At 50.8% G+C, this 13,460-nt stretch overlaps 1 protein-coding gene across 19 annotated transcripts in view; it reads right to left on the bottom strand.

The window, feature by feature from the left end:
* The window catches only part of LOC100120957 (atrophin-1), a 236,528-nt gene extending 223,791 nt beyond the window's left edge, over positions 1-12,737 (bottom strand). For 7 of the 19 annotated variants that reach the window (XM_031923157.2, XM_031923165.2, XM_031923166.2 and 4 more), the window contains exon 1: positions 10,840-12,737. The gene's annotated coding sequence lies outside the window, so the exon portion shown is untranslated. The remainder of the gene's footprint in view (positions 1-10,839) is intronic. The other 12 variants (XM_032596946.1, XM_031923162.1, XM_031923159.1 and 9 more) reach the window with 7 other exon arrangements.
* Between the last annotated feature and the right edge of the window lie 723 nt (positions 12,738-13,460).

Raw genomic sequence — 13,460 nt, 5'->3', positions numbered from 1 at the left:
GGCTTTTTTGAAGAAGCGAGAGTAGCCGAGCGGAGCGTGCAAATTAGAATTTATTTCGCCTCGTCGTCGTCGCCGTGGTCGTCTCTGCGTAACGAGATATCTCGTGCTGCACACACACACACACACACACACTCTGATGCGGTGCATAAATTGTGTCCTTCTGCTGCTGCAGCCCCGGGCTGCTACCGCTTTTTTATTTTCGAAATGCGGTCGTTGAAGGGGAAGGGAGGTGCAGAGCTCTTTTAATCGAATTTAATGCGTCCGATAAAATTACGCGTTCGGTTCATCAGCGTTATTAATACACGTTCTTCCTCTCTCGGGGTGCAGCACACTGCGCTGATGTTTCACGACTAATTTGATTTTTTCCCTCGCTCTCCTTTTCCGAACAACAGCGCTGCTCTGCGTAATCGCCGTTTGGAAGCAATGATGCATCGTCGTTTTTTTTTTATTTCCGACGTCGCCTTAGCTGCTCGTGACCATATTAGAATAATAATAGATATCGTAATGAGTCGAGGAAAACTAGTAAATAGCGCCGTACAATGGGACACTCTCATTGTGTTCAATTACGTAAACTCGCTGCTTGGACCGCACGATCTTTTTTTCTTTAATGAACGAGGTAATCGATGTATGACAGGTTATTACGCGTGGCGATAAGTCTCATCACAGAAAACCGCCTCGTTAATATTTCCTCGCCATTGTTACCGGCCTGGTAATAATAACCTTTTACAAAAGTACACGATTCGCGTCGTCACCCAAAAATCGATATCCAATTCCCAAACGGAGGCTTTTCCGGCATTCAATTAAATCCGAAAAAAATCGAACCAAGATCAAGCGCAACTCGCGCGGAATTCCACGCCTTTGCACTGCATCAGCAGCCGTGTGCCGTCGGGCGCTGGTTGGCTCTCTGTCCTTCGCGTTTCCGCTGGATTTGTAACGCGTTCCCGAGGCGGCACTAATTGCTTCTCACCACTTAAACTCCTAGAGAGGCTGCTACTAGAGAGCAGAGGTTACGCCGCTGTATGTGTGTGCCACCTACGCGCGAGAGAATGCGCGCCCACACACTACCTCACCACCAGTGTGATTCTTCCAAGTCCTCGAGCTAGCGCCTGATAGAACTGAAATTCACGCTCGGCTTTTTGCACACTGCGTCATCGGCGTGCCTCAATTCTCTGCAATGCCGCAGGGGGGAGGAGGAGTGTACACTGTACAGTCGTTGTTGCGCAACGTCAGCAGAGTTTCTGGCGGTTTTTGCTAGAGTGCTCTACATTGTTTTCGAAACGATGAGAAAAAGTCGCTTGTTTTAATTGATGCTGTACAATTCACCGCGCAGGATCTACGCGCAATTTCATCGCTGATTACAATTTATAATAGCCTCTCTCATCGCGGTTTGATAAATCCGGATGAAAAAAAGGAGGAGGAACGTCGTGTGATGCAAGCTCATGCGTGTACACACACGTTTCCGATCGTAAACTGTCTCTCCGCATATAGCAGTGCGAGTTCCGAGAACTAACAAAGACGCGAAAATTGCGTCACTGGTTGAAAATGAATTCAGCAGAAGCAGCATCGCGATGTAAAAAGGCATGACGATGTATCTTCGTAGTGGCGATTTTTCACTGTCTAAAAATAACTCGCGTATAATTCCGCCACGCACGCTATATAACAGCTTTTCCTTCGTAAACATAATCACTTTCTCCGCGACTATGACTAATCTACCGCATCCACCTCGAGGAAGAAGGCGATATCGCGCAGGCAAACAGCTTCGGATTTCACGAGAATCGACGGAACCTGCGCCATCCTTCACGTACATTTAACAACAATAACATACGCACACTAGCGTGCAAAAACGAGCAGCCGTGCAAAGCACCGTTAAATTATATCCGCAGCGCACGCAATGCGTGCATTCATATGTTAATCTCTCGTAGAAACACGTCTCCCCGGTGTGTGTGTATACGGTATTATAAAGTAAAGGTCGAGCGCATTCCGCCGTCGGTTTCTTTCTCTCTCGGGTGGCGTCCGAGTCTCACCGCCGCCGCCGCTGGGGTTACGTAATGCCGCGCAGTGAAGTCATCCGGCTTCTTCTGCACACACATACGCACAGACGAACTGCAATATTTTTTGCTCCTCCTCGAGTGCGCGCGCGCGCCTCTCCCACTCGGCTCGCTCGCGTTAAATACGCACGTTACATGTGCGGCGGCAGAGAGACGACGATCGCGGCGGCTCCGGATAAAATCTCAACCTCGTTTCTTTGACTCGTCGGCTCGTGATTCTTTGCGCGTTACGCTGCGCGAGATGCTGCTTCTCCTACATACACACACACGTACGCGATGTGAATTGTGTCTAATTACTGCAGGAGGTGAAAACTTCGGTATAGCGTAGCCGGAAGTGTTTAAATATTGATGAGCTAAGAGGATATACTACGTGTCGCGGTGTTATTTCCAGAGTGGCAGCGCATATTCCGCCTTCTTTTTTCGCCTTACACAGTGAATTCCTAATTTATCGTGCATTTTTCTCGGAAGAACGCGCAGTTTTTCAAGCGTACAGCTCGCTCGCGCGCACGAGAGAGGCAGCTCCTTTTCAGAATTTCCGGTACATACATCAGCGAGCGAGCGAGAGAGGAAGGCAATTGTGAATTCCAATATACACTGTACAAGCAGAAGACGCTTAGATTCTCGTAAGAAGGAATTTGTTTGCCCGTGCTCTCTCCTTTTCTCCGGTGAAACCTTTCATTACACGCGCGCAGATTACAATCATTCGTTAGACCTTACAAAATCTACGCCCTCGTCTCGGGAAAGGGTTAACCGGTGCCTTTGCATAATTCCCTCACGGAGAGAGCGGGAGAGAAGAAGTACTCTCCTCGAGGGTCCGACTGCCGCGCTAGCGGGCGAGAAACAATAAGGCGAAAAAAGCCGCCACCACCACCGCCGCCGCTGAATAATCACACGCGCGAACCGGTCCTCTCTCTCCCCTTGTATTTCCTCTCCCGCTCGCGCGGCGCGTGATCTTCCTCCTTTTATTTTTCATCGTCTCGAGACGCGTCCGCGGAAAAGCACGGCAGCGGGACGGAAAGGTTTAATGGCGCATAAAATGGTCCAGTCGGTATACACACAGCGGTACAGTCGCGGCCCCCGCACCCACGAGTCTCTCTCGCTCTTTGTACACGGAGAGCAGCGCATCACACAGGCGACGACGCGCCCTTTCGAGAGACATGTCTTCGCTGCTACTCGACGGTTATAGAGGATTATAAACGCGTAGATTAGACGCGCGCGAGGAGATGCGTCGTCGTCGTCGTGCGAGTGAAATAAAGGCAGAGCCGCCGCCGCCGCGGTAACACGATTACGTCATCTATAAATCATGAGTCAGGAAAGCGCGAGCGCGCGATATTGCCCTCTGTGCGCGCGCGCGCTCCGTAAATGGGATTTTTCGTATTTATGTACGGCGCGCCGCTACTATACCAGCCCGTGTGTGTATCGTACGCAGGCGACGTACCGCATCGCTCTCGGATGTATAATGATTGGCGTTTTTTCGCCGCTGAAAGAGCTTTGACTGCTCCGCTCTCTTCACGATTGATTCCGATCTAGAGCTGAGATGAGATTTTATGATGCCACCTGCTACACGACGATGATTGGCGGCTTTCGTCATCCTCCGTGCTCCGACTCGTCGAATGCTAAATTGCTAACACGCTGCTCCACCACGTTGTTATCAAATCAGAATTACCGAGGAAAAAAAGAAGAAGAAACTTTCTCTGTGATTATAGAATTAAGAGCAGTGCGCCAGTTGCGCAAAACTCAACTATCTTGTCGATCCAAATCGATTCTCCAACCAGCCACGACGTTACACACACGCAACAGCGTTTTTTTTCTGCGCAGCCGAGCGCTCCGGCCGACACGCCCGCTAATTCACGAATGAAAAGAGAATGGCATCGGCTTGGTAAGTAATTCATTGCGTACACGATACATACTCTCGCGCGGTGAGCATCACAGAGAGAGAGAGAGAGAGAGAGAGAGAGACGACGACGACGCGCGAGTCAAGCATCCGTGTCAGGCAAAGACCGTGAAAAAAACGAGGAGGCAGGCAGATGGGTATAAGAATGCGCTCGCGCTCGCCCGGCACGCAGCGACGGAGAAATCGCCGACTGATGCTACTGCACCGATGCTTCGGGCGGCGAGAGACAGACGGACGGAGCATTTAGCGCATACCGTTTTCGGCCGAGATCTTGGCGAGCCTAGGATGCGATGCCGGCCTGGGTGGCCTCCGTCTACGACTCTCTCGGGATAACCGAAAGGCTGGAATGGCCGAGTTCACCGCACGGGAACGCGCGCGATGTTTGCCGCTCTCTGATACACCGATAACGCGATAACGTATATGGATTATTCTGCTCTCCATAAGACGCACGACGAGAGAGATTAGAGGATTTAGAAGAATCGCTCTAGGAAGTGTTTTAATCGAGCGCGTCTGCACGAATTTAATAATCCGTCAAAATAGAGGGTAAGCGCTTTTGAAAAGCGCGTCATCACTTTCCGGCCACGGGAGCGTGTTTACGCCCGCGCGGTTCTCTTCTACGGAGTCGATCTGTCGAGCGATGCAGCCGCACAAAAGAAGCTCACCGCGAGAGCGGCGCAACACGAGGTCGCAACCGCTTCCGCGCGCTCGAGCGCCAACAAAGGGCGAGCGACTGCTGCAGTGCCGTTGCGGAAAAAGAGCAGAGAGAGAGAGAGAGAGAGAGAGAGAGAGAGAGAGAGACGACCTTGTGCAGAAGCGAGTGCGAATTACGGCGGCGGCGGCTCATTCAGTGGGAAATCGTTCTCGATTCATTGCCGATTCTCGCGGCGGACACACTACGCGATCGTACATGTGTGTCACGAATCACGACGAAGAGCACCGCGGCCATTGATGTGGAGATTGTGGAGCAGACACACACGCCTACGTCGCATTGAAACACTGTCGTTTTTTATATTCTCTTTTTATCATGGAAATCGAGTCGTGTTCGCCGAACAAGAGATATTCGCGGAGAATAATCAAGTACGTGGATGAAGCGTGGAACGAGATTCAAAGCAAACATTGCGATTTGAAATAAAAATCTGCTATCGAGAGTCTGTAAAATATTTATCGCGGAAAAAAGTTGCGGGTAAACAGCGATTTTTCATCGCGCGCGGCTGTTTACTTTCGATATTAAGGCTACACCGCGGAGAGCATTTTTATTGAATTGCGCATGATTCGATAGTCAACCGGAGCGCAGTCGAATCCCATTAAAAGGGAAACAAGCTTTTATCTCTCCTGAAGCTACATAACGTATACAGCACCGGCTGTGCGGCGGATTTATGCAAGTATCGCCGTTCACATTCGGAGCTATAATAGCGCACTGCAGCCAGACCCGCGGCGAGATTCAATTTTGCAAACGCCTTGAAAATTCATACAACGTTCCTGCAGCTGCTTTGTAGAGGGAAAGAGATATCGGCTCTCGGTGTCGACACACCGGCACAAAGAAAATCCGGACGAAAATACTGCGCTTCCTAATGCAATATTTAAGGCTCGTAACTCACGAAAGGAGAGAGAAAGAGAGCGGATCCCTTTCCTCCCGCTCTCTCTCTCTCTCTCTCTCTCTCTCTCTCTCTCTCTCGCAGGACACACGCGTATAACTATATGCGCGCACAGAGGCGAGCCAACAGATTTCGAAGCTGCTCCGCTGCCATGTTTCATCCGGCGACGAAAAAACAAGCCAGCAGCAGAAAAACAATCCGAACACGAACGCGTCAAACGCGCGCGCGTGACCCAGTAAGCTGCTCTATCTCTCTCTCCCACGTATGCATATATGCGGGGCTGTATATTTTTTATTTTCCAAATAGGAAAAAATTCCTCTCGCCGCGTCGTGCGCGCTACAGCGAATCGTCACTGGTTATTGAATGATCATTCCAGAGCAGTGTGCGCGCGTTGGCAAGAGAGTAAAAAAAGCAGTATGTGAGTCGTGAGCTATAGGAGGGGGGCACACACACACACATACGCAACGCAATAACGCATCCGTCCAAACCAGAAGGAACGACGTCGGCGTGTCGCTCCATAAACGTATCAAAATTCCATATCATGAACAAAACGGCCGGTGTAAATCAAGCGGAAGGGCTCACTCCGTGCTCTACTCTCGGGAAATGATAATGGAGATATTCGCATTCTGTTTTTCGCCCGGGCATCGGAGCTCGCTCTCTCTCTCTCTCTCTCTCTCTCTCTCTCTCTCTCTCTCTCTCTCTCTCTTTCTCTCTCTCTCTCTCTCTCTCTTTCTCTCTCTCTCTCTCTCTCTCTTTCTCTCTCTCTCTCTCTCTCTCTGCGCAGGGAAATTTCCTTGACGGCTTTATGCCCCAAAGCTTCGGGAGTAATGAAAAAATGGACCCCTTCTCTTTTTTTTAAATTTTCGAATATGGCGAGAGAGCGAGATTGTTTTTCGTGCCCGGCGGTGAGCGCGAATTATGCGCGAATCGCGCGCGGGGAAATTGATTTTTCAACGAGCTTTGGCGCGAGATTTTTTTTGCAAACACTACTGTAGCGAATTATCGGCGCGCGGTGCTTTTTTTTCAACGCGAGGATTAAAAAACGGAGTTATTTTTAGCCGACGCGTTTTTTGCTTCGCTACGAGAGAGATATAGTAAAGGGCAACGCGTTGCGTTGCGTAAACAAGTTTTTTGTTTGTACATACACCTGATATAGTCGCAGCGATCGGTATGTCATAATAAAGCTTTTAAATGCGTCAGTGAGTGTGTGGGTTGATGGAGTGAAACTGTCGGCTTTCGCGTGAAAACTAGGAGAAAAAGATATCGACAGATAGCGCGACGATATAGGTGCGAAGAACGGAGAGTGTGTGTATAGGAGTGATTACTCAAGATATGCATACAATAATTCATATTGTTTGAAATCGATTGGTTAGCCGCGCGATTCGTTGCGAAATCGGGAATAATTTGAATGGCATAATTTATTCACGTAACCATTGTCTATAAATACCTGCCGCGAGCTAATGTAAACACACTCGGGTTTCTCTCCGCATTCCGGCATGAATATTTAACGCTATTCATGCGCGCATTGTATTTTTCTCTCTCCCGCGGAGAGCCGAGTACAAAAATGTCGATTTCGAAAAAAAACATCTCACTGACACGAGTGCGGAAATTCATCAGCAGGTGATCGCAAGCGAGAGGCCCTACACCGTCGTCAGCAGCGGGAAATCGGAATAAGTCGATAATCAGGATTGTCATGCACACACGATCGCATCGGGTATTCGGAATCCGTAGCGCGGGACTCGGGGCACGGAATCGACACTGCCAGCGGCAAGGGGATTACCCTGTGCTATATAGCGAGAGATAACGCGATAAGGCGCACTAGCTCTCTTGACAACAGAGCGGCTCTCTCTCTAGTTCGCTGTGTGCTGCGTTGCCGATTCTCTATCTCCTTCTTTTTAGTCGTCGTCTTTTTACGCGCGCAGCGGACACTCTGTATACGGACTGCATACACGTGAAAAAGGAGCGAGGAAGTTGCCAGCTCACGAGAACTAAGTGAATTTCGCGTTACACTTATACCGCGCTCTGCTGCTGCAGCCGGAAAAACTTTATGCACTTGTGTGTCGTCGGGTTTTTCTACTCGGTCGCGGAGAGTTGCGCAAGATTTTACATTGTGTGCCTCGCTGTTGTTGCCGTGCGGATTTAAGCGCGTATACGCTGCTCTGCAGGATTTATCGTATTTTGTTCGTAACGAATAATAGGAAATACTAGGCCAAAATAATCGAGGATTTTGAAAGACCTCGAAAAAAGTCTTCTCAAAAAAGTCTCACACTCACGCGCTATAACAGTCGTGAATATTTTACAGCCCAGACGGACAGTCGCAGGCGAAACGTTGGCAATTAATTCCTCCTTTCTCTCTGGAAAAACAACAATGATTTATGCACGCGGCCCAGTGTGTTACGTCGTCGCTCGCATTATTAACATTCAAAAAGTGAACTCCCCATTATTTACCTCCGCTCAACGCGCGCGAGGAGGAGGAGGAGGGCGTCGAACGCGAACGCTTTATGTACAGCGCGCACGGAAAGCGAGCCCGAAAAACATAACCGGTTAAATGCGGGATAAATCGAATTGTGCATAGACGTCTGCTACACTTCCCTCTCACTCTATCTCTCTTTCGCGCACGCGGTAACACGTGTCTTGTTTTGAATGAATATTTAACGTGGCCGAAAGTGCCAGTATAAATATGCAATGCGAGCCGCGAACGTACACACAACGCAACTTCCAAATCGATAAATTCCATGCACGCGGGGATTAATTTCAAAGTAGCCCATGAATATTTTGCATTCGCGAGCATCGCCTCCGCCATCGCACTGAGAGAGAGAGAGAGAGAGAGAGAGAGAGAGAGAGAGAGAGATAGATCTCCGAAACTTTTCTTTTTCGCCTGATAAATTCCCGCCCGGCAGCAACAGCAGCAGCGACGGCAGAAGAAGTTTTACGTAATAGCGATTGCGGTGCCCACGCAATTTTCGAACGCGCTCTCTCTCTCTCTCTCTCTCTCTCTCTCTCTCTCTCTCTCTCTCTCTCTCTCTCTCTCTCTCTCTCTCTCTCTGTACAGCTTTGGGATTAGCTGGCGCAGCGAGACGGGGATATTTGAATTTTATGATGGAGCTTAAAAATTGAGCGCTCTCGCGTGTGGATTTTCGCGGGGAAAATCCAGGGAGAGAGAAAGAAAGAGAGAGAGAGAGAGAGAGAGAGATCGTGGTTATAAGTTAATAATTTTGCGACGGAGAAAATATCACGCACAGCAATTAAATAAATCATCGCACTGAATTACCATCGGTATCTTCTCCCTCGAAATATGCGTAAATTGTGTACATCAGGGCATAATCGCTCAGCGCGTACAATTTGTGCGTCGCACAAAATGAGTTTATTAAACGGACGAACGTTACACACACTTGGCGGGATTAAAACGTACTCTGCGTGAATACGAGGGTTTGTAAAATAGAATACGCGGTATAGAAAAAGATTCGAAGAAATGACAGTGTGTAAATATGCTAAAAATCCTGTCGGCGCGAGAAAGCATGCCCAAAAATGAAAAACATGTTTTGTCAAGCTACGGCCCGGATAAGATACTAAATTGAGTAAAGTATTATCTTAAAAAAGACTCGGCATCGCGCGACTGTATGAAGTTTCTCGATAAGAGAGAAAGAGAATCGAGAGTTTTTCGGCGACGTATGCAAGAGAGAAATAAAACCGATCGTAAAAATATGACGATTTCCTTCTCCGCATTGTATAGGTCGGCCCGTTAAAACCACTTCGCACATATGCGGGATTACGTAACGCGTTATAATGTAACGTCATCGCCGAAAAAGTAACAGCAGCTGATTGTAGCATAGCCATAATTATTCGTAATCGCGTCGTATTTTAGACGCCGGTCCATAAATGCGCGCAGCAGCGCGGGCTTTTTGTAAACAGAAATGAAACGTCAAACGTATACCTCCGAAACGCGAACGCGTGTATATATTATACATGCGGCAACGTGTGCACGGGAAACACATCGACGGAATAAATTAGCATTTCAATGCTCGGTTATAGGAAGGTAATCGAGAAAAATTATTTCATCTATTTATTAGCCGTGTAATTTCGACACAGTCGTGTTATGAACTTTTCTTCCTTGCATCGAGTTTGTGCGCGAGTTTTTCAGTCGGATTTCACAGCATTGCACAAGTCGCGAAACCAAATGAGAGACAGGAGTATAATCTGTGTCCGTCGCGAGAATCAAAAGCGTTCGCGTTATATGTGCGGAGTGGCGCAAAAACTTATCGCCCTGGCGCGTGACATTCTCTCGCGCTCGGATTTTCATGCGCGCAATTACGCCGGCCCATTCGAACTCTCCGAGCGACGGGCTTTTCGCGCCTGCAATGGGCGCGAAGTAAAAGAAAAACAAGGAGCGAGTGCCGGCAACAAGAGAGAGAGAGAGAGAGAGAGAGAGAAAAAAGCACGTCTACGCGGGGAAAGAGCGATAGACAGAGAGGCTCAGCCAGCTGTCGTTCGTTTTCGTTATCGGATCGTTATGTCATCGGCGTATCTGTCTACCTCTCTCTGTCTTTTTACTTCCCTTTTCTCTCTTTCTCTCTGTCTCTCTCCGTTTTTCGCTCGCATAATACCGCACACACGTACACGCAGCCCGACTCGCTTCGCGCACACGAAACTGGAGGCAATCTTCGGAGCGTAACGGAGTCTGACCGCGTTCGTGCGGCGGCGGCGTGCATGCAAGTTTGCTCGCGCACACACATGCACGAGTCAATCGATCGCCTAGCGCCCGCGCGCGAAAGAGAGAGATAGAAAGATCACGAGGTTTCGATTTCGAGGTTACGACAGAGCAAACTGCCGGCCAGCCAGCCGCCGGTTTCTCTTTTCTCTCTCTCTCTCTCTAGCTGTGCAGCGCTGCTCCACTCCGTTCCACGTCCGTCCGCCTCTCTATCTCTCTTTCTCTCTCTCTCTCTCTCTCTCTCTCTCTCTCTCTCTCTCTCTCTCTCTCTCTCTCTCTCTCCGGCCGTTAATGCGCCGCCGGTTCTCGCGTTACGGCGCGAGTGTGGCGTGTACGCGGCTGACGTCACCCCCGCGCTCTCGCACACAAAGAGAGGAGGAGCGCGCAGCTGAAAAAAAAACACGCGCCGCGCCGTGTTCACCTTCGAGCGGTGATAAGAGGCGTGGACGGGACGAAAAGAAGAGAGAAGCAACGCGCGAGCGAGGTGCCCGCATAGATAAGCCCCTCGCTCGCGCATCGGCCATCGCTGATCGCTGGTAGAGGTATAAAGTATTTATAGACAAGAAGCGTATATAGAATCAAACGTATAAATACCTTGGCTTCGCCGAGGAAGAAGAAGAAAGCCGAAAAGTCGGCCACGATCTCTCTCTGTCCGGGATAATATCGGTCAGCGCGCTGCTAGAGGTTAGGCTGCTGCTACTCGATGGAAGTCGCGTGGCTGTTGCTGCTGCTGTCGATGATGCGGTTGGTACAACACAGAGAGAAAGAGGAGAGAGATACTCCTATTGACTCTCCGCACGTGAATGTTTTCCGTCGATGCGGCGGCACACAATATACTCTCGTATATATATTTACGATCAATGCACTTGTCAAATGAACCAACTCAATACAACACTCGCGCGCTTCTCTTGTCAATTACTGACGAGACACACTCTCGGAATATCGATATTAGGCTGTCAGTGTTTGCACGTCGACAGCTCTACATATGTATGCGCGCATACGTATAGAACGAAACACGAGGAAAACTGTCGGTCGACTGCGGCGGCGCTCGGGGAATCGGGGGGAGGGCTAAGCTGAGAGCGCGTTGGAACTGTTTTTCTTTTTTTTTTTTTCAGAAGTAATGTTTTACTTGAAAAACAGACTGCTGCTGCTGCTGATTCTCCTCAGCAGGAAACAACAAAACTCACTGGCTGCCTTTATCTGCGTTCTCTCGGACTGCGCCTGGCTGCGACGACGACGACGACGACGACGACGACTACGGCGACGACGACGACGTTACACGTGCAGCGTTGATCTGTGTGGGTGTGGATGTGGATGTGTGCGGGCGGATGTGTGTGTGTGTGGGTGTGTGTGAGAAGATAAAGAGACAACAAGAGTCGAGTTAAAAAGATGCTTGACTGGCTCTGTACTGTCGGACTGAGAGAACGAACGCGCGCACTGACGGTCGAGAGACAGACACACGACGTTCACGGGCTGCACAGGCGGACTGACGGCGGCGGCGGTAGCGGCGCGCGGCGGAGCAGCCAACAGCGAGAAACGAGGACGGAGCGAGCGAGCGTGTATCTCTTCCCTCCACTCGCGCGCGGCATTCGCTTCGCTGTTCGGCGGCGGCGGCGGCGGCAGTCCAGTCGTCCCCACTGCGCACACTATGGCTATACGTTGCTCTCTCTCTCTCTCTTTTACACTCGGCTCTTCTCCTCTCGCTCCCACTCCCGGCCCGGTGGCGGCGGCGGCGTGGAGCAGCGACTATGCGCGATCGCAGCGCTGCCTGCGGCGACTGGTCTCTCCCCGTCTCTCTCACTCGCGAAGCTGTCGCACTTGCTCTCAGAACTGGTGTTGGAGGAGGACGCAGTCGATGTCCGGTTCGGCGGCGGCGGTAGTCTCGATTGCGGCAGCTCGACTCATAGCACGAACACACTCGCTCGCGAGAGAGTAGGGTTAGGCCGTGCAATACTGTCTCTTTTCTTTCTCTCCCGCACCACAGACGGAGAGCAAACTTCGCCCGCCAATCTCTCTCACGAAGTATCCTATGTTCTGAGCACTGAAAAATTTATCGCCGCGCGCCCGCACTGGCTTTACGTAATTACAGCACTGGCCGAGGATGCGTGCGTGGGCGGCTCTCTCGCTCGTATGGGCGCTGGCAGAGCAGGTGCGTCGGCGGCGGCGGCGTGAATATGCACAGCTGACGGCTGGTAACCTGGGTTGCTGCTGCTGCTGAGAGAAGGGCGGCTCAAGACGCGCACATGCGTGGGCGGCTCTCTATCTCTCTCTCTCTCTCTCTCTCTTTGACGTGGTAGAAAGCGCGACACGGCTCGCGCACAGAGAGACGGACTAGACGTGAGATAGAGAGAGAGAAAAGATTAGGCGAACGAGAGAGAGAAGGATGCAGAGCTGCAAGTAGACGGAAAGAGAAGTAGGCGAATGAGACGGATGGATGCAGTAGGCTGCTGCTGCTGCAACGGGGATGATGTCCTGGCGGCGCGGCGCGACACTGTCCCTCGACTGCAGCGCCTCCACGCTGCTGCGCGCCTGCCTTCCATCTCTGCGCAGACGAGCACACTCCCCTACTCGCTTCTCCTCTCGCGAGTCTCGCGACCACCACCACCCCGTTCCCGTATTACCCCCGCCGACCCCCTCCCTGACTCTCCCGCCGACTGCGCACCCCCTGCGGACTAGCGCCGCATACGCTATGCGCTCGGGGGATGCTTTTTTGACGGATCGCCGGCGCTGCGCGATGTCCCCCTTTTTTTCGCGGCCCAAGTCAATTTTCGACGACGGCGCATCGATTTTATGCGTCGTCGTTCTCCCGAGTGCATGCACCGGCCTTTGATTTTTTCGGGGGTTCCCCGTCCCCCTGATGCGGCCGCACACAGCGGAGGCGACGTCGCGTGCGTCACGTCCTTTAAGGGATTGCCTTTTAATTTGAAGATTTTAATCGCTCCCGATGCGAGCTAAGGGTGACGGCGATCGACGACAACGACGAGAGTAGTCCTTGTTGGCGTGGGTATGTGTACTATCGTTTCCGCCGGGATTTATTGGGATTCCCCGTTTTATGCGATATCGCTCTCGCGATCTTTATGGCCGATTTATCATTACGGCCTCTCCGCACGAGCGCGACGGAACGATTCGCCAATGGTTTTTTCTAACAATTAGGAAGACTCGATAAGATTGTCGTTCTTCGTTCGGCCCGGAATCTCCCCGCGTGCATGGGTTAT

Source organism: Nasonia vitripennis, chromosome 2 (assembly GCF_009193385.2).
Source record: "Nasonia vitripennis strain AsymCx chromosome 2, Nvit_psr_1.1, whole genome shotgun sequence".
Lineage (NCBI taxonomy): Eukaryota > Metazoa > Arthropoda > Insecta > Hymenoptera > Pteromalidae > Nasonia > Nasonia vitripennis.
Note: the sequence above shows the minus strand (reverse complement) of the source record. Positions and strands in the feature narration are given on the sequence as shown.